This window comes from Mustela erminea, chromosome 1 (genome assembly GCF_009829155.1).
Source record: "Mustela erminea isolate mMusErm1 chromosome 1, mMusErm1.Pri, whole genome shotgun sequence".
NCBI classification, from domain to species: domain Eukaryota; kingdom Metazoa; phylum Chordata; class Mammalia; order Carnivora; family Mustelidae; genus Mustela; species Mustela erminea.
Window position 1 is genome coordinate 41,968,670 of NC_045614.1, and position 22,713 is coordinate 41,991,382.

General features: G+C 41.0%; 1 protein-coding gene across 1 annotated transcript in view; it reads right to left on the bottom strand.

Moving 5' to 3' along the window:
- Positions 1 to 22,713, bottom strand: part of CNTN3 (contactin 3) — a 336,483-nt gene that overhangs the window by 313,273 nt on the left and 497 nt on the right. The window lies entirely within an intron of this gene.

Below are 22,713 nucleotides of genomic sequence, written 5' to 3' on the forward strand. Positions count from 1 at the left end.
CAGAATCAGACTGTGGGTTTCAGATACCTAGCAGAGAATTGGGTAGCCCTGAGAAACTGGTTGGATTACTTCCCCTTTTCAAACTCATCTTCCCCAGCTGATCAAGGGGATTAATTGGGGCACCTGGGTGGCTCAGTGGTTTAAAGCCCCTGCCTTCAGCTCAGTTCACTATCTCAGGGTCCTCGGATCAAGCCCCACATCAGGCTCTCTGCTCAGAGGGGAGCCTGCTTCCTCCTCTCTCTGCCTGCCTTTCTTGTAATCTCTGTCAAATAAATAATCTTCTCTCTGCCTGCCTTTCTGCCTACTTGTAATCTCTGTCAAATAAATAAATAAAATCTTTTAAAAAAAAGGATTAATAATAGTACCTACTTCATGGTGTGTTTGTGGGATTCCATTAATTCATATATGTAAGGCACATAGAAAGAACACAGCATAATAAAATATATGGGTTAACTAATAGTAAAATATTATAGATGAATGAATGAATGAAGTAACAACTCAAGCAAGACACTATACTATCCAGGATGTACAAAAAAAAAAAAAAAAAAAGCCTTTTTCTCTGAACTAATGTTTAATCTAATTAGGGAGTTTAGGAATATCTGCGGTGTTGTCTTGCCTTTCCATAGCATCTGTTCTGCCTTGATTTTACTCTGATGAGCTGTGCTTCCCAGTCAGTCTCCCCCAGGATAATTCAGGTGGGTCCTATCCCACTTTTCCTTGTTCTTTCAAAGATCCAAGGATAGGCACATGGCCCATACCTGGCCAGAAGGAATCAATTTCAGAACTTGGTATCTATTGGTAGGAAAATGATTCCTTCTGTCAAGCAGGAGCTAAAAAGCATTAAAAGATAAAGCTGTGGCTGGAGACTGGAGACAGTGCAGAAGGGTAAGAATGACACAGAGGAAATCCAGGTGAGTTCAACATCAGCACCTATCTGTTCATAAATATGGTGGTTTTCCTTTCCACCCAGGCACAAAGGAGACTCCAGCCTCCACTGAATATGGGCATGGCCACTTGACTGCTTTGGGTCGCTGAGACAGGAATAGAAGGGACTTGTATCTCTTCTGGGAAGCTTGAAGGCAACTGCCCAATTTGTCAGGTTCCCTTTTCCATATCATTGCAGGAGAGAGGCACTTGTCAGAATTGTGCTTCTGTCAGTCTGGGCCCCTGAGTAACTTCAATAAGCAGATTCCACCTACCACTTATGCTGGATATGTAGCATGAGCAAGAAATAAGCTTTAATTGTATTAAGCCATAGTGAGTTTGAAAACTTCATCTGCCTGACAGATACATGAGCCAAAAGAAAAGGAAAGAGGAAAAGCGGTCAGAGCTAGCCAACAACCATTGTTACACTCTTGGATCTTACTCTACCCAATGACATCTGTCCTGGATGTTTCAATGAAAGGCACCAATGCACTTTGAGGGAGCTGAGGATCAAGGTTTGAGCAAGTTTGAGTTGGGAATCTGACATTTGCAACCAACACTGTGCCTTCGTATGCAGAAAATAAACATATACAACTATAATACAGATGCTAGATTATCACAAGATGCTTTAAAGCAGAAGAAGGATCACAGTGTAACCTGTAGGCATAGATTTGATTCTGAGAAGCAGACAGATGAGTGCAGACTTTCCCTAGGAGTACAAGAGCACACACTACTATGTGGTCACTTTGGAAAACATCTGGGGGCATCTGAATTGGCTCACTGGGGAAAACAAGGGTCTTTAGAGGGCAGAGGCCATGGAGGTTAGATGTCCCATAATACAATCCTCACATGGCTTTCAAATGGAAAGGTGAGAGAAAAACCTATTTATCATTACACAAGCCTATAAAGAATTATTTGCAAAGTCTTAATATGAAAGAATGCAACTCCTGTGCAAATTAAAAGACTGAATTTGTAATGTTCAGATGTCACCCAAAGTTGTTCACCGTGTCAGGAAATCACACTACGAGTGGCATTGCCCCCAATGGGAATCTGGTCAACAGCTTGACTCACTGGTAATTAGTCGGCCTTGTATCTACCACATTCATATGGATCCTATGAATATACTCACATATACATACTTAGCTATCTTTTTCAAATGTGAAATGAAAAATAAAATGACTCTACGTTTAGTTGACTATTGTCTTATTTCTTTTCAGTAGAAGGCTAATTATTAGAAGTATACATACGAATGCAGGTAATCTCATCTTCCCTTCTAAGGTGATCACAACCAAGCATTTGTTTATAGATGAAAACACGAGGTTATGCCATGACCTACTATATTTCTCCTTTTATTACACATGGGGCCTTATGTTGGCTCTTCTGAAATCGTGTAATTCTGCTGTACTACCTATGAATTTCATGCCAGTATACAAAGAGGATGTTGCACAATATTAGTAATGCACAAGTCTATGAGAACCACTGATTCTGATGGGAACAACTAAAAGAATCATACTGTTGTCACAATGTAGGAAGCCTTGAACACCAGGTTAAGAGTTTCTTTTGTTTTGTTTTTACATTTTTCCGCAAGTAGCAAGAAGGTATTACAGATGGGCAGTGATCGTGTGGTGTGGAGATGGCGGTGTTCTGAGGATAATTAACATGTTATCATGCAGGGTGATGGGGGGAGGGGAGAAAACAGGGAGGTGGCAGCTGTGGTCCTGGTGGAAAGGCTGGGGGAATGGCTGGAGGCATGCATCTGAAGGACAATGCAAAGAAGACTCCAGCATGACCAGTGATGGGGTTTGGGAGGTTGAGGACAGAATCAGTGGTTTTGATGGGCTTTGGTTTCCCTGACAGGGAAGACAGATGGTCCTGAGACAGAAACGGGGAAGTCTCAGAGGAAAAGCCACAGAAAGAGGATTTCAAGGTCTGACATATTCAGGTTTAAATCAACAGCAAGACATTTGGATGGAAATGGTATACAGTGACTGGCTATCGGGGACCCAGCACTGATAATACATAATCAGGGCACAGGAGTAAAGAGTTACAGAGAGGATGGACTCTCTAATGAAAGAAAGAGGGTGGGGGGTTAGGGAGGGAGGGAAGAAGAGTCAGTGAAGAGCTGAAGCTAGAAAACCTCTAGAATCGAGCAAGAGAAGAAGGATAAAAATGAGTCAGACAGAGGAACCTGGGTGGCTCAGTCCTTAAGTGTCTGCCTTTGGCTCAGGTCATGGTCCCAGGGTCCTGGGATCGAGCCCTACATCGGGCTCCCCACTCAGCAGGAAGCCTGCTTTTCCCTCTTCCACTCCTCCTACTTCTATTCCCTCTCTTGCTATGTCTCTGTCAAATAAATTTTAAAAATCTTAAAAAAAAAAAAAAATCAGGCACAGCAGCAGTTGGAGACCCAAAAGTTCAGTGGTAGGAAAGTCAAAAGGGGTAAACTGAGGGCAAGAAGCAGCAGCAAACTGCACTGGAACCTAAAACAATAAGATCAGAGACACCACCACTGGCCTTGCCAAAAAGAAGGTGCTTGTGATCTCAGGAATGGCACTTCTAGGCGGTGAACGCAGAAGGCAATCAAAACCAGATGGGCAGGTGCAGGCCACCCGTTTCCAGAAGCTCACTGGGGGTAAGGAAGAGCAACTGGAAAAAAACCTCAGGTCACCGATTCCTGATTTCCATAGATTACCAAAAGATAGTCTGATGGACAAAGACAGGGATTTTACTCCAGACTTGAGAATCAGGGAAAAACACGTCTACTCCAAATATTACTGGGCAAAAAGGAAAACAAAATGAAATGTATATCTTTTATCTCTACCTATCTACCTATCTATCTACCTATCTATTTATCTATTGACTGTATCTAGTGATCCTTACTTTAAAAACTTAAAGTGCTTCAGGATGTGGCCATCCTATGTGCCTTGGCTATGAGGCTTCTGGGTCTTGCTTTCCTGAAGGAAAATGAGGGTAAAGAGTGGGTTGTTACTAGGACTTTCCTTCACAACAAATGACTGGTGGTCACATCCGACTGAAGACTGATCTCTAGTATTCTTAATAAACTTGTTCTTTAAGGAGCTTAAAGCAAAACTCTAGATTTTTACGTCTCATTGATCATAAATTCTCTCTAGAAAATCTCTCTTTTTGAAGGTTGCAAAAAATGTGTGTGGTTTACTAAAGCAACAATTGGTACCTTTAATTACTTCATAAAACTAGCACAATTGAGTGGTTAGTAAGCTTTAGGTACAAATAGAGCTTTAAAATCATTTTAGCTTACTAAAATGTAAACAAATCAGGAAATTGGCTCAATATTTTAACATATATTATTAGGTGTTGAGTTTGGGGTATTGGCTTCTGGCTTTTCTTTAGAAGATGTCACAAATTCTGACTAGCAAATTAACTGAGAGTTTTATAGTTTGGCAAAATTGTTTTCACTTTAGAACAATTCATGACAAGAAGTCTAAAATGCATTGTGGCTAATTAATGGCTTTCTGGGTGCTGATAAACATAATACATGGGCTTTTTGATGGTTTTACCTCAGATCTTACTAAATCATCTCTCTCTAAAATTTCAACACATGTAAGTGGTTGAAAGAGTAGAAATTCCATTTTCTCTTCTCTTTCATAACAACTTATGGTGCAAAGGTGATTTGCTAGTGAACATCAAAGAACAAGGGATAGACATGGAAGATTGAAGGAACATTATCACATGTGACTTTAAGATGTCCAAAAACATACTAGTCTAGAATTCCTAATGATGTTATAGAGTCTAAGTGCTCACAGGAAGGGAAAATGTTTTCACTGATGCTAAGAAAACACCAGTATTTCTATTTGAGAAGAATAATTACAACTACCAAAAATTGAGTGTCTCTGTGTCAGCAATTGTGTTATTTTTAATTCTGACAAATGACTTTACAGATGAGGAAAATGAAGCTCAGTCAGTTTAACTTTCCAAGACGCACTGTGTGTTCTCGCACTCTCTCTCTCTCTACAAACACACACACACACACACACACACACACACACACACACGCACATTATATATATACATTAGTGAGCAGGTGGAAGCTATCTAAGAACCTCACCTTTGCCCCGTTCCCTGCTGGAACTGTTCTAAAAATAGGGTCAATATTAGTTTCTATTATTATTATTCTATTATTTCTATTGTTATTTTAGCATCTATTAAGAGGAAGCACACCATGCCACTCCCTTAAAACTTTACAGAAAAGAATTATCAAATATGAATTTCTTCACTCTCCCAACACCAAGCCACAATGGTGCAACATGGAACAGAGTGACTGACAACTCACTCTCTAGAGGTGTGGCAGAGATGGCACTGAATAGTGGACATAGACGGGATAAAAGACCTAGAGAACGGAGGAGGGAAGAAATTCAACTCCAAAGGGAATGTTTTATTCTCCGAGGTACAAGCTCAGTGAAAGATGAAGATGAGGAGTACAGGCGGATTCTCAATGGGCTGTAAGCACCTGATGGGACAGTTTGCTGGTGGACAATTCCATCAGTCCTTGCACTTACATTACACACACTGTCCCACAGGTACATATTCCAAACAGTATTTCCTATCTGATAAAAGCATCAAGTAATGTATACAAAGGCAAAATAAACAAAAACACAATGTACTACTAACATTGAAATCGAAGGATCCCATTCCCTGAGCAAGTCCGTCAGTATAAAATAAGAGTGTACCTGACTTGGGTACCTAGGGTCCTTCCAGTTGAAAGTGATATAATTCTGCCATTGGAGAATATTACTGCGCAAAAAGCTAAGTTTCAATGTCTTCAACATGGCGTCAATATGTGCCAGCATATTGATAAGAACGACAAATGACCTGGGGTTAATCCTTTTCCTTTCAAGGGAATTATAACCAAGTATCCCCTGGAATTCAGGTCCCCACCCCCAATTCTCCCAAACACACTAAGAGAAGTCAGGCAATCTAAAACACTCCATCCATTCATTTACCCAGAACTCTAGGGCAGCAAAGTAATGGGAGGAGGAAGGGCTCCATTCATTCAGACAGTTCAGAGGTCTGATATAAGGAATCTGATGAGGTACACTGACTATACACAAGATTCTACACAAGATTCACTAAATCAGACTTATCCTAGTTTTGGTCCTGAACCAGAAAACCCCCCTTTACAACCATTTCAGAAGAGCTTATCATTATCCTTGCAATAATGATTTCATTAGATATATAAACCTCTCCACATGATTTAATGCTGCATGTGAAAATTCTCTATACTCTAAGCAAAAATCCTTCCTCAGCAAACACCTTTCTAGAATGATATTGCATCAAGCAGATTATTATATTTTTTAATGAATAAGGAGTAACCCAGACTTTGTTCCTCCCAGCTACTGAGCTGTGGCTTTGTGAAATGGAATTTACAATCACTAAAGAGAAAACAGCCCCAAATCCCACAACTCCTTTCACTTAATTATTCATGACATTGATCAGCACATTTATTTTTAAAAACAGATAAAGTTAGAGCAGCACTCATAGAGGAAGAAAACTTCTTGCTATCTGGCACTACCGTGGACTGCAGAGTTTCTTTTTCAGGGATTTGCACTTTGCATGTGCAAATTTTAAAAACCAGCCAAATATCACCGCTACATACTTAAAACAAGCTTATAACATTAAAAGCCATTTCCCAAAGGTGACACTTTTCATCCTAATTCACTCATACAGATCAGTTTCTGTTTATTGTTCATAACCACAAAAATTAGAGAACTCCAGCAATACTAAAAATAATAAAATATTAAAAACTGGATTTTCTTCTTCCCATACCAATTAAGGGTAACTTAGAAACTTCCAGAAGAAAATTTAGAACCTACAATGGTATCTTCCCTGGAGTGGGATATGTCTGGGAAGATGGCAGCCAAGTCTGTCCACCATGATGCTTCTCCCCATCAATAAGTAAAACCTGCTTCCCCTTCCTCATTCCTGGAGTGGCCCTGTGACATGCTTTGCCTGACAGAAAGCAGCAGAGGTGATGCTCAGCCTGTCTTACCTGCCTTAGACCTTATGAGACCATACAGCTTCCATTTCTACTGTTTGGAAATATAAGAGAAAGAAGAGCTAGCAGGCCCAGACTACTGAATTGATGACCACATGCAAGAGAGGGCAATCCATCCAGGTCCTAGTATTTCCAGTAACCCCAGTGAGGCGGCAGACTTATGAGCGAAAGCACCTTGCATCCTCCAGGCCCAGACAAGCCACCCACCCCGATACCACATGGATCAAAGTGGTGTTGTCCCTGACGTGCCCTACTTGAATTCCCAACCCACTCACACACAACTATAAACAATGACTGTTTTACACCATTAAATGTTGGGGCGGTATCACCCAGCAATAAATAACCAATAAATACATTTGTAATTGAATTCAATGCAATGATTCCCATAGTTACACGACTTCTTTAATATAGTAAGCAACTCATATTAATTCTATAGAAGAATCAATGAACAAATACTTCCTGAGGCATTTACTAAGTGTAAGGCACAGACATAAAATTAATAATAGTAATACCAGCTGTTTAATGGGAGCTTAAGTATGATTATTTATTCATTAAATTTGTATGGAATGCTTACAAAGATGCAGGTGATGTGCCAGGCACAGGTGACCAGCGCTCAGAGAAACGGTACAACTTAGAGGGGTATATAGCATACCAGAGACAATTATAATATACTATAATAACTGCTATCATACAAAGAGTTAAAACCTAGGTGTGGAGATTTTTAAAAATCTAGAAATAATGATATTGAGGCAATACGATACACATCCTAAGAAAAGTGGCTGCATTGCTCATTTGTTGTAAGCATTAAATGGAGTGGTTAGCAAGGCACTTAGCACATAATTAATCCACATTAGATGGTGCTGAAAAATCTAAACTATACAAAAAGTTACGAGAATTCAAACACGGAAAGATCATGAGTGGTTTGCAGGCTAGTTGTGGTCTTTATCTAACTGGTTCAATATTTTTGACAGCCTACTCTCTGCCAGGCACTGGGGTTCAGGGAAAGCCAAGAAAGACAAGTTTCCTGCCCTCAAACGACTCAATCTGGAAAACAGACAGTAAATAAGGATGATGACAGGTATAGAAAAGAACAGTAAAAATTGTCATCTGTTCAGGAAGTGTCACTTAATGGACAACTTGTAAGATAAGCCAATGGCTATTGGGTGAGTGCGACTATATGAATGTTGTATGTGCGTGGTGGGGTGGAAGCAATGGGGGTTTGGGGGACATGTACTCAGCAAGTGGTCACACCACATGCAAAGACTCGTCCATCACTGCTGGAATCAGAGAACCCATGTAAGAGCGCCCTACAATCAGGCCAGAAGGGCAGTCGGGGTAAAATCATGAAGGCTCTAAGTGCCCTGTCAAATAATGTGGACTTTACCCTAACACCAACTGAAATTCTTTAAGGTCTGATAGAGGGTTTCATATTACATTTCATTTTACACACTGGCTGCAGTATGGAAACAGGATCAAAATGATCAAGAATGGATAGCAGAGACAGGAAACCAGACTGGATGCTTTGGTCATAATTAAGAACAATGCCGCTGGGGGTCTAGATGAAGTGACTGGAACTGAAGGCGGAGAGAATTGAGCAGTTTCAATGCATATTTCAGATGCAGGAAAGACAGGACTTGCATACTCTTCCATACGGGCTTCAAAAAGAAGAGGTCAAAAAGAAATCCCAATTTATGCTTTGAGCAATTGCTTTGATGCTGATGTTGTTGTCAGTGGTGGGAGAAGGTGGAGAACACGGGTACCAGTGAACTCTTGGCAAGGATGTTCATGAGGTCAGCTCTGCATGCGGCTGCAAGGCTTTGAGAGATCCAAGTAGAAGTGCTATCATTGATCAGCACAGATCAGGTTCTGCTTCCATAACCAACAACATGCACATCCCCATGGCCGGTGACAATGAAAGTCTGAAGTTTAATGCACATCAACAGACAGTTCTGCTCATGGTAGTCACGTAGGTCCCAGGCTCCAGGAAACTCCATCTTAACACAGAATTCCATGGCCTCAGAGGCAGAGAAGAACAGAAGGAGCCACATACTGGCTCCCAATGCCTCTGCAGCAAGTGGCTACATGTGAAACGTTCACATTTCATTGGCCCAAAGCAAGTCACCCGATCATGACTGTCATCATCGACAGCAAGCGAAGGAATCGCCCCTCCCCAGGAAGTGTGAATGATTCTCAATAGTTTGTGAACAGCAATAAAGCAGACAATCAGATAAATAGGTTTAGATCTCTGGATAAAGCTAACTAGAGTTAAATAGAGACAAAAGAGAAATATTACATTGAACTTTAAAAAAGATCCGTATGATTTCAGCAAAAGTAAAGAAAATCATTAGGAGGATTCCAGGTATTAGAGTGGGACGATGGTAAGGAAAACACCTACAGTAGATAGTTTCTGGTAGTATCTGTGTTCCTTTCTTCGTAGTAACGAGCAAAAGAGAGAAGAAAATGAATGATGCATATGAGGGAGAAGGAAAACAAGTCAACCAAAGACTCCACGACCTCCAGAGCCAAGGAGGGCCAGCATTGGAAATAGGGGAAGAGAGAGGGTTAAGCTGACGGGGGAGCTGAAAGAGGTCCTGAGAAGTGAACTCAATTTCAGTCCTAGAGATGAGATCCCACATAGAGAGAGAAAAGTGAGTCCACCTGGGGTCTGAGACGAGTAAAAGAGTTCACTCACAGTCATTATGAAGGATAAGGCAACAGTTTCCATTTCCAGTTATATAAATTTTTCTTATAAAGACTGTTCCAGAGTGAAAAATGCACTACTTGCAGACATGGGAAATATGGATTCCATTTCTAGTTAGGTCATTAACCTGTATTTGACCTGAGGCATTCCATGAATCTTCTTAGCCTCATTGGCAAAATGTATTCTAACATGCTATGCTTTTTAAGAATTTTGGGGCAAAACATAAAAGCTCTTTATAGAGATTTTTACCTAAACCCATCTTCTTCCCGGTCTCCTATTCCTTGAGATTCACAACACGGCATGGCATCAGATCTGTCTCTATGCCTTAATCATATCCAACACTCTGTCCGAATCAGTCTTCCCTATCCCAACTTACCGCTCACCAAGTATCCTCTTAACCACACTGTCAGTGATAAGCATGGAAATGACTCACTGGTCCAAAATCCTGCCAGTCCACCTCTTACCAGGCATACAGACTGAGCTCAGACTTCTGGCCCTTCATACCTTGACGAGTCAGCTCAGCCTAGATGCATATGAAGCATTCTCTATTCATTCTTCTTGACAGTTCAACCAGTTTCCTTTCCTCCTTCCCCACTCTGTTGTCCTTTGGCATATACTACACTTCTATTATTCTATAAATATATATAAAATATATATAGTGAATAATACGGACACCAACAGTAAAACCACTAGGCACAATAGGTAGAAAAACTATTTTGGGTTTTTTTTGTTTTTTTTTTTTAAGGGCCTGAGCTTAGTTTACGTATTTATTACAACAAATCCATACAGGACCAATATTCCAACTTTACAGATGAAGAAATTGAGGGTTAGAAGAACCAATTAATGTGCTCAACATCACAAACTATTACATGGCAGACAATTTGTCTGGATTAAGAAGCAAAAGAATACACATTACCACTAGGCAAAACTTCCTGATATTTCCAAATACAAAGGAGTTCTTCCAGTTGGACTGAGCGTTCTCGGAGAGCTTTCATTATATTTTCCAACTCTGTGTATTACTGAGCTTCACACAGGACTCCTTCACTTAGGCAGCAATTAGAGAGTTATAATTCATTCATAGGCAATAAAGTGACATTTTACATTTCCTGTGTTTAATTTGAAATGCAACTACAATCTAGAGGACATTTACAATGCTTACTGAATATGAGGTTTGGTGGTATGGTAGATTGCATTATTGGCCCAAATTCTTCACCCTTCCTGTATCTATGCCCTTGGCCATGTGACTTTGCAATTCCTGCCATTAAGGGGTAGAGGATAGCTCCCGACCCTTGGCTTTGAGTTTGGCCATGTTCTCATTACAGCCAACACAATACAGCATTAAATGACAGTATTCTAATGGTAGCCAAGATCTTTTACGGTTCCGATTGTCCTTGTACCTATGTAACTGGCATGAGAATCATTTCTACCAAGGAATTTATCCTTCAACTTATACGTCAAATTAGATGTGCGAACATCTCAGCCAGTCAGACCTGAACGTTGAGCAAAGACACCCAGCTGGGCCCAGCCAACAGCTGCCAACTCCCAAATGACCCATAAAAATACAAGCAAGCCCTCAGCACATCAACATATGATAGGACCTAGCAGAGGCTCTAATGTGTCCGTAATAGTTTGGGTCAATTTTTTGTACTTCTGCTGTAAGATGCAGAGACTATAATAAAATCATGGGCTTTCAGCCTTATTTCATAATTAGATAAGATTTAGGGGTATAATTCCTGTGGACAGGTGGAGTATAAAACACATGTGACTAAAACATGTATTTTATGTGTAGGAGACCAAGAGAGGTAGATTATGATAGATTGTATTACTATTTGTAAACACCCACATTTCCTCTCTCTTCTTTATTGGCCCTGCTGTGACTTCTGGCCAATGAAATGTGAAAACAATCTGATACACGACCAGTCCTAGTCAACGGTATAAATACTACTTTATAGTTCAAGTAGGCCTCTTGAGTTTCTGCCCTGGGGTGTGAAAATGTGTCCCAGATAAGGGACTTTCTTAACCTGTGTTTCCTAGAAACAAAATCTAAGAAAGGTTTACTGAAGAATGCTCTCGAAAGAAAATGCCGTAGGGAAGTATAAAAAGGCATAGATACGGGGCACCTGGGTGGTTCAGTCAGCAGAGCATCTGACTCTTCATTTCGGTTCAGGTCATGGTCTCAGGGTTTTGAGACTGAGCCCCATGTCAGGCTCTGCACTGAGCATGCAAACCTGCTTGAGATTCTCTCTTTGTCTCTCTCCCTCTACCTCTCTCTCTCGGAAAAAGGAAAAACAGGGGCGCCGGGGTGGTTCAGTGGGTTAAGGCCTCTGCCTTCCGCTCAGGTTATGATCCCAGGGTCCTGGGATGGAGCCCCGCATCAGGCTCTCTGCTCAGTGGGGACCCTGCTTCCTCCTCTCTCTCTGCCTGTCTCTCTGCCTGCTTGTGAACTCTCTGTCAAATAAATAAATAACATCTTTAAAAAAGAAAAGATAAAGAAAAAGGAAAAACAAACAAACACAAACCAGCACGAGGAGGTGCCTGAAAACTTAAAAGTATTGCAACGGGGACCTCAGTTGGTCCTGGGGCTTTCTGGGGCAGGTATGGCCTTCAGAGTTGTCCTAAATGAAGGCAAAGGGACCAGGTTTTTGTGCTCAGGCATCAGCCCATCATTGGCACCGGTACCAGCCAAGAGGAGGCATGGTCTTGTCTGGGAGGGTTCCCTCTGCAAAGGGCAGCTCCCCAGTGAGGGATGAACCTGTGAGCCATCAGCAGCTGATATACCAAGGGACAGGGGTAGGTAAGTAAAACCCTAAATTGGTAGACCTGTACGGAGCTCCACAGTGCGTATACTACAATAGCGGGACCTTCACACTAGAGCCCAGAACGAAAAGCCACATGGTCGGAGCAGGCACCCAGTTAACCAAGAGCATGGAAAAGACACAGGGTGGCACACCTTGTACCCACAGCTTTCAGGGAACACAGGTGAGTAGTATCTGTCTTCAGACAAATAGGGACAAATTTTCAAATGTCAATGGCTTCTTACCAAAGTAAAACTGATACATTTATAAAACAACAAAAAGAGTTGATGTTACAGAACCTGGACTGGATCTTGGGGTCTGAGCCCGGAGCACAAACAAAGGGGCTAGTTAATACACTTTTACTTCCGTATCTGGGCCACTCTGGCGCCTCCCGCAGGCAGGGCAGGAGGGAAAATCTGAAAGGGCTCTGGGGCGGGGGTTGGGATCCCCTGCCCCTGCCCAATTGGTGTGTCATCTTAGAACTCTGATTTCCCTTATCGTTAAGACTTTACGTTTTTAAAACATTTGCTTACATTTTTAAATTGGGTTTTTTTTTTTAAGATTTATTTATTTATTTTAAAGAGAAAGAGAGAGCATGAGTGGGAAGGGCAGAGGAATAGAAAGACATGGGACGCCTGGGTGGCTCAGTTGGTTGGACGACTGCCTTCGGCTCAGGTCATGATCCTGGAGTCCCGGGATCGAGTCCCGCATCGGGCTCCCAGCTCCATGGGGAGTCTGCTTCTCTCTCTGACCTCTCCTCGTTCATGCTCTCTCTCACTGTCTCTCTCTCAAGTAAATAAATAAAATCTTAAAAAAAAAAAAAAAAGAAAGAAAGAAAGACAGAGACTCTCAAGCTGAGCCCACACTGAGCACAGAGCCTGATGTGGGGCTTGAGATCCCACTATCCTGAGGTCATCACCTGAGCTGAAATAAAGAGTCAGACCCTTAACCAAATGTGCCACTCAGGTGTCCCAATTATGTCTGTTTTTTTTTTTTTTAATTATAAAACATGCATGTGTTGCTGCTGCATAAACCACCCTAAAACTTAATTATTTAAACACAAATTATTTGCTGATGATTCTAAATTTGACCAGAGTTCAGCTTGGCGGTTTGTTTGCTAGTTTTGCCTGACGTCACTCATGTCAGTTAGTCATCCAATGGCTTTACTGGGACTGCTGGCCTTCCATGACTGACTACCAGTTCTGGCCATTAGCTCATACGGGTTGTAGGTTCTGACTTTTCTTTACGTGGCCTCTCAATCTCTAAAAGGCGGGCCTGAACTTGTTTACATGGACGTTTCAGGGCAGAAAGAAAATAAAAACATAAGCTCCACGGCCTTAAGGCTTAGGCTCAAAATTCACAGTAACACCACAATAGTTACTTGTTATTGCTTAAATTCAAAAGGCCAGCCCAGATACAATGGGGCGGAAAAGAGATTCCTTGCTTAAAGAGGACAGGAAGTCATCATGCAAAGTGCCAGGAAAGGTACTGTGGCTTTGCAAACAGTCTCCCACAGGGCTGATGTGTGCTCTATCTTTTTCTAAAGGTGTTTTTCTCCGAAAATCAAATTTGATCAATTTTATAGTCACCTTCTCTGCTCCTGTTAAAACAAAACAAAACACAACACAACAAAACACCCTGCACACAAATCTATGTGATCTTTTCAATTAGAGACAATTGAAAACATTTACCCACTAGGGGTCAGTACAGAAGAGTCCAATCCAAAATATGACCCGAAAACAAGGAAGAAAACTAAGAAAAGGAAAAGAAGGGAAAGGAGGACGAGGTGGAAGAGGCAGGATTGAACTAACTTTAAATCACGTGGCATTTTCACCCAATGCACAATCCAAAATGCCTCCCCTTCGTTGGGTTTTATTCTCTTCTGCTCTTCTGCTTGAATGCCTGCGAAACATTTCTCACCTTATGAATTTTATGATTTGGTATTAATTCTATTCCTTACTGCAGTCTCTGTCGCGGGTGGCATAGGTGTCTTTGTGTGTCTGGCCAAAATGTGGTGGGACGAAGAAGAACAAGGACGTAATCAGAATATTAAAGATCAAATGGAAGAAAAAAATGAAGATTCAGGAGGAATATCCCGTAATTTCTAGAAAAAGGACAATAGATATTTCCAGGCAAGTCATCATGCAAAACCATTTACAGCAGCAGACAATTATGGCGCTATTAGATTAAAAAGAGAAATGTCTAGATGCTACAATTTCCCATTATATGGAAATAAGCCCTCCACTTACAAGCATCTTCACAGAATTTGTGGTTTGTGTCAAATAAAACAAAACCCATGTATTGAGACCTGCTCTTTTTAAAAATGAATATTACCACATAGTGCCACAGAATCAATTCCACAGGGGTAATGTTTGTTTAATAGTGGTGAAATAATCCAATAAAGTAGTACTAAAGGTAAACATGTGTATCTTTCCATGGCACGTGAGAAAAATGTTTTTCAATGGCAGGAGAAAGTGAGGAAGAAAAAATTTTGACCTACAAGCTTCAAATTTCAAAATTATACTGCTGATGCTGCACATAGCTCTCCGTTGTTTTTTTCTTAGCAAAACAGAAGAACTCCCAGCAAAGCTTCACTAAAAATAATCGAGAAATACGACAAACTGCCTAACATATAGAAATGTAAACTTTTTTTTTTGGCAAAAGGAATGGAAAGGGGTAAGAGCGATGCTGTCTGCTGTCGCACACATCCGAATTTGGTACACACAGGCCTTATCTGTATTCCAGAGCCTTCAGAATATTCACTGGAATTGGTAAGGACTGGTAATCAGCAACTTTTCCCCTGCTTTATATTCACAGAGGAGGCCAGCCCAAGTGAGTAGCAGCCATCAGATTAGATCACTAGCTATATTGTTCCGGTTGATTTTAATTGCCTAGAAAGGGTCATTACCATCTCCTGCAGTGTTATTTTAAAGAGTGACTATTTCTATGAAAGAACAAAAATGGACCATGAGTCTGTTAGTGTTAGAAAGTAGAAGGAACTATTCAGTAAGATCGTGGCCCTGGTGGCATTAAAATCCTGTCCAAGTCTGATTACACTGACAAACAAACACACTTACCTGCAGAACTTTTTAAAAACTAATATGGAAAGTCAACACAGATTCCCAAACCGATGACCACAGAGAACCACCCAAATGTCACATCGTGCTTTATGAAATGCCAAGACTTCTGTTTCCATAGCAACTTTTACATATAGGCAACTCCAAGGTGAATGAGTTCATGATATTTAAGAGCAACAAGACAAACATTTGCATGGGAAAAGGTCTATGGAAGTTGAGTATTTGAAACCTGGAGGACTATTGCAAAATAATTACATCAGTGTATGTTTAACATGGAGAGTGCAGCTATCAGGATATTGGTTCTCTAAATTAAAATCCTAGATACATGATTCTATAGATGAGCTGAAATTGCGTACAGCTATACACACACTCGTGTACTCAGGCTTAAAAATATAGTGGCAATTAGAAATAAGGTCTGTCGTCTTGTTAACAGTGATGCACCAATGTCGATTTCCTGGCTCTGATATCACACTACAGCAAATACGCAGTATCACCATAAGAGGAAGCTGGGTGAAGGATATACACACCTCTTTGTGCCATGTTTACAACTTTCTATGAGTGTAATTACTTTAAAATAAAAAGGGTAGGGGCAACTGGGAAGTTCAGTAGCTTAAGCATCTGCTTTCAGCTCGGGTCATGATCTTGGGGTCCTGGGATGGAGCCCGGCACTGTTGGACTCCCTGCTTAGCCAGGAGTCTGCTTCTCCCTCTTCCTCTTATTCATGTGTGTGCACACTCCCTCTCTCAAATAAATAAATAAATAAATAATCTTAAAAAAAAAAAGAAACAGGGTACCTGGGTGGCTCAGTCAGTCAAGGGTCTGCCTTCAGTTCAGGTCAGGATCCCCGGGTCTTGGGATGTGGCCCCACATCAAGCCCCCCATAGAGCCAGCAGGGAACCTGTTACTCCCTCTCCCGCTCTCTTTCTAGCTCTGCTCCCCCTCTCTCTCTCAAATAAATAAAATCTTTAAAAAAAAAAATCTTTAAAAAAATAAATAACTGGGTGCCTGGGTGGCTCAGTGGATTAAGCCGCTGCCTTCGGCTCAGGTCATGATCTCAGAGTCCTGGGATCGGGTCCCGCATCGGGCTCTCTGCTCAGCGGAGAGCCTGCTTCCCTCTCTCTCTCTCTCTGGCTGCCTCTCCGTCTACTTGTGATTTCTCTCTGTCAAATTAATAAATAAAATCTTTAAAAAAAAATAAAAAAAAAATAAAAATAAAAAAATAAATAACTAAAATAAAATGTTTAAGAATAAAGTTACCAGGTCTTTTCCCCACAAAGAACTCAGAAAGTCCTGTAAGGACCAAGGAATTTCTGTTATTTCAAGCATAACAGTCAATGTTTCTAGAAAGTTCATAAATTGGGAAGCGGAGAAAAGGAAATGAAATATTGTCAGAGGTATAAAAGGGCTTTCTATTGAAGGACAATTGGTGAGACCATTTAATGCACATAAGGCAGCCCTTCCCCTCGTTTATAACTATGTAGCTATTTATAGTTTAGGAAGATGTGCTTTCGATTTGTGAAGCATTTAGTTGTTTCTTTCATAATGTTTTACTCTAATAAATAATGGATTTTGTGAATTCCAAATTATCCCCATTGCACTAAAATAAGCCACTTACATCAAAGACCAGCCATCAGTACTGACTATAAGCTTATACCCCTTTTAAGACATACGTTTGTCACAAAATCTTCTTTTTTTTTTTTTTTTTTTTGGTCAGAGAGAGTGAGCACAGGCAGACAGAATGGCAGTCAGAGGCAGAGGGAGAAGCAGGCTTCCTGCTAAGCAAGGAGCCCGATGTGGGACTCGATCCCAGGATACTGGGATCATGACCTGAGCCGAAGGCAGCCATTTAACCAACTGAGCCACCCAGGCGTCCCATGTCACAAAATCTTCTAAATTCAGAGCATATCAAGATACCCACCAATGGCAAATTAATGACTTGTCACCCAGAGACTGTGCAAAATACAATAAAATCTTCACATTATACACTCAAAAATTTTAAGTTCAATAAAAAGAAACTCTAATGCAACTACCGTAGAACTGCAGGTGAATGAAACTGATCAGATCGTCCTCCTTTCATTCCACAAATACTCACCAAAATCCTAATGGCTGTGCCATTGCACCCACAGACTATCAGTAAAGACAGATATTAAACAACTGTACAATATCAATTAAATTCCTATCCATTCTCCCTCTAAAGAAAAAATTTTAAAATACCGTTGAGAGCAGAAAGCATGGGGCTCAAACCTAGTCTGGAGGACACTAAAGGCTTCCTAGGGAACTGATCTGTGGATATCACCCAGACAAATGGTAGGATTAGAATTAAAGAGCTTTCCTGGCACAAATAACAGGGAATTGAGGGTGGATAGGAGTTGAGATATGAATGAGGGGTTTGGAGTGGAAGCCATGGGTGTAGGAACCTTGAAGCCAAAAGGGTCATTGTGAGTATTCAAGAAAGTTTTTAAAAGCTCCTATAAATTAGAACTTCAAGTATGGGCAAGAAATAAAGGGAAGAAGTCTCACACAGGCCGCATCAGTGGCATTTTTTTTCTCTAGGCAATGGGTGTCCAATGACACAAGGTTTCTGGCTCACGGATGAATGCAGCAGCATGTGTCAGAAAGTCTGGAGTAAGAAAGGCAGTGGGGCCGAAGGTGGTTTCTTAATCTGCTGCATTTAGGTAAGAAGTATAAAGGGTGTAAAATGCTTGAAACCTAGGCTGGTGCATAATCACTCGAATGAATGTCCTTGTATTTTTAATCAGTTGATCGGATTCAGGGACAAAAGAAGAGAATGGTACCAAAGACCACGGGTGCTATATACCTTGAGGACCACAATGAGAATAAATCAAAGAAGAGGTCATCTCATCTGAAACCAGCTGGGAGGAAAAACGGTGAATCCCATTTTGACACAATGGGTTTGAAGTAGAAGATACCTGTGAGATCTAAGAGATCACGGGCAAGGTGACAGGACACTCTGTGAGGGGCACCTGGGTGGCTCAGTGGGTTAGGGCCTCTGCCTTCGGCTCAGGTCGTGACATCATGGTCTCGGGGTCCCGGGATCGAGCCCCGCATCGGGATCTCTGCTCAGCAGGGAGCCTGCTTCCCCCTCTCTCTATCTCTGCCTGCCTCTCTGCCTACTTGTGGTCTCTGTCAAATAAATAAATAAATCTTTAAAAAAAAAAGAACATTCTGTGACAAAGTCAGCTGCAGACCTCTGCTGAAATATGAGCATAACTAACTGGATCTTTGGTCATGGGGGTGCTCCAGCCAACATGTTGTGAAACTCGGCACCCTCCAAAGAAACTCCACTGTAAGCCAGATACTCTGAGGGAGCTGCTTTGCAATAGCGAGTAAAACAGATGTGGTAACTGATTGTGAGATGCTTACAGAATAGTAAACAAGAAAGCAGATAAGGAATAGTTCCAAATTAATATAAGCGCTTTGGGGGATATGAACAAAAAGTAACTAGCAGAGGGACCCTAATTAAAAGGAGGGAAATTAGAGAGCCCTCTTGTAGTAAATGATATTGAAATTGTGACAGAAGGGAATAGCAGTAGTCAAAAAAAACTGTACCTCTGTGTGTGTGTGTGTGTGTGTGTGTGTGTGTGTGTGTGTAATGGGGGGGTGGGGCGTAAAGGCTAGAACTGGCTACCAGGCAAAGGGACAAAATAGACCCTAAGGTAGAAAGAGGTCAACAAAACTGCAGACAATGAATAAATCCCATGAAGTTCCTGTTCCCAAAAGCATGGCATGAGATGATGCTGGAGGGACAGGTAATGTTTAAATCCTACATGACTTTGTAGATGATATTTAATTGTTAATGCAACAGAAAATCATTGAAGTGCTTTGAGGAGACGTATATTAATTTAACTTCCATTTAAGAAAAAGAGCTGCTCTGCCTGCAGTGCAGAGAGCAACTTGGGGGAGGAAGCAAGGAAGGAGGTAGAGAAACCAGTGTAGTTATCCTTGGGGAGAAGACAGGAACTTGGAACAGAGACGATGTATGTGGAGATGGAGAGAAGTGGGCAAATTTGAGAAATATGAGAATCAAAAGGACACACAAGATCTGAGCTGTACTAGTTCCCTAGAATCAGAGTATGTGAGGTACTGAAATGGTCCCAAGAATTCTTTGTCCCAAAGACAATATAGAAACAGGCACAGTATCAGCAATACAATCAAAGTGGTTTTTGAATTACAGATTTCATCCCTTAACATCTGAGAGGCAATCAAAGTCAAGCAACTTAGAAAAACAAATGGGAAAAATTTGTTCTCCTGTTTCAGAACACAGAAAATTTACAATCCGAGTTATAAAGGCACCTAAAAGAGAGCTATGGAATTGTTGTAACATCTATAATCTATTACACAGAATGCCAATATGTCTGCAATAAGCAATCTGCATACTTTCTGAATTATCTTGTCCTACTTAATAAAATAGTCATTTTCCCCCACTTTTTGCAAGGCAGCTTCTTGCACAGTAAAGATTCTACAAATATTTACATTCCAAGTAGCAGAGCTGTTTGAGATGCTATAAAGTTCTGCCAGCACTTCTATTACAAACCCTTATTTCTTGTTTATAACATGTACATAAAAGGAGAGAAATAAAAATGTACTATGAATTGAAACTTGGCATACAAAGTTTCAACTACAGAGCGAATTTCCCCTGCAGCAAATTCTCAAAACCAATATCCCACTATATTTAGTAGATATTGGGGGGAGGGGAAGCAGTATAAATCGGAAAAAACACTTAGTTGATTTGTTCCCGAGATTTTTACACAAATTAGATCTGACACTGATATCTGTTATCCCTTAATTTCAAAGAAATATTCTATCTTCAACTCTTCTGTGGCCAGCCCAACACTCAATTATTGCCAAGCATCTTTGCAAAAAGAAGAGTAAGGCAGTAGTATCAAGCATAAGAAAGGAAATGGTCTACTAGCTTTAAGTGACTAATAAACACATCTTAAAACCACCGGTTCACCTCTGAAATGCTCATTTTCTAAAAGGCAAACTCCCTAAAATAAAAAAGGCTTAAAAATGAACCGGTGATGGTGACTGAATCAGAGCTAGCAAGAAAACATGCACAGCCTCCATTAACCCTCCTGCCATCGGATGACCTCCCAGTGTATAAAGTTAACATTATTATTCTAAAATACCTTATTAACTGATTGGAAAACACAGAACACTGAACCAGCACCATGCACAGCCTAGTGATCTATAGATCTCACAGTTTTAAAGGGGCAATTACATCTATATAACATTCCAGCACAAAACATCAAGAGTTAATGAGAACTTCAAGTTGCACATTTAAATTACACAGTAAAAACAAAGCTAGAAAATGTGTACTGAATGTGTGAGGAGTTAAGAACTTATAAAAGAGAAAGACACATATTTTGCTAGCAGAGCGAAGAGCCTATTAGTTTGTAATAACTAGGCATATATGAAATGTGACAGTGATAAAATTGAACATACATCAACAATGGAAAGGCTACTGCTTGCTGTCTGTAGCTAATCTTTGCTCCAGCTGAAATTGCTCAGCACTTTGGTGCTATTAAATGTTTTGCTGCCATTTTAGGAAACAGTTGGGCTATCTGGTTGGGTTGTGAAGGATACTTAAAACTTAGAGTTCTGGAGAAGGGACTTAATGGCTTCATGTCTTCAGGCTAACATTACTGATGTCCAGACTGTGCGTAGAACATGGGGCTGAATGTTATTGTCTGAGGCAGCCACTGCCTGAATCGATTACCCTGCAAATCAATTAGCCACTCTAGGTCGGTTATCCCACCTTCACACAGGAGGGCCACACATATGCATTCAGCTTCACCAGTTACCTAAAATAAAAATGTGTAGCAATCTGCTCTATTTCCTTGATGGACACTGTCCCTTTTGAGGGCTCTCAAACTACATGTTGACTCTCAACTGACTTCAAGCAAGTAAGAATTCAAAGACCATTAATGCCTAAACCCACTATTTTTATAATTTGCAAGCACATATATTTCCATTAGCAAGGCTGCACCCTGTCAGATGTCTTCTGTGAACCACACTTACAAGAACCTGTCCCATTGCAACCTGGCACATATTAGGCATTTTTGTAAATGCTGCTCAAACGGGTATGAATAGTAACCTACAGACAATTTCCTCCCTCATACCACACCCCACAAAGGGTTAAAAGCACAACCTGAGATGCCAGGTTACTGCAGCCAAAGTCATGATACTGTTAGTAAACACAACTAGCAAAGCAAAAGTAACACATTTGACTTTGGTATTGAGACATAATAGCTCTTTCAAAGGCAATTACTCCTTTCAATCACTGAAGGGCTCTGACTCATTGTTCTGATTAATTTCTGTTTTTAATCTATTTACAGATCAGGATTCTTTTTCAGCTAGTGTGATATTCATCTCTGTGGGGGTAAACAGAAGCCACAGCTTGTAGAGTCCTCCTACTTTAAAAAATAAATATTCTTGCTTAATCATTTTTAAATTATTTCTGGATTTACCTACTCACCATATGAGCTGGGGTTTCTGACCTGGCTCCTGAACACTACACATATCCCCTCTCCGTGTTACTCTCTCTATCTAGCTCTGTTTCCCCACATCATGGTTTGAGGTGAACAAACTGACCAACCCTTTTCCAGAGCTGACCGTCCTCCTCCCCTTGGCTCAAACCAGAGATTGACTCTCTTTACCATAGCGGGTACCGTTTGTTATTAAATCATTCCTCTGGGCACATCTCCTTGTTGTAAATCATTAGGCAGATGCAATACAGAGGACACACGGATTGGCGAGTCGCGCGGGGCTTTGCACTAGCACAGCCCAAAAGCTGTTCGTTCATTTCAATCAGCCAAAAAAATTTCTAATGGTGCTGTGACTTTGGGGTATCCTGTTGGCACTTCCTGGTTTTCCGTCCCTAATATTCTGTCACCTGCTTGGCTAGCTTCGCAGGGCTCCTTAGAAAAGGGAAAAGCAGCGAAGACCAGGTCCGAGCTCAAGAAACCTGGATTCCAGCCCATTCCAGAAAAAACCTGACAAATAAACGCAGCAGATCCTGTCCAAGGCTGCAGATTTGAAAGTGGAAAGAGAAGAGAATGCAGCTGGGAAAACTTGATCCCTAATCGAAGAATCCTCTGCCCTGGTTTTCTCAGAGCAGGGGACCAGGGAGGAGTTTCTGGCAAAAGGCTACCCCAATCCCCCCCG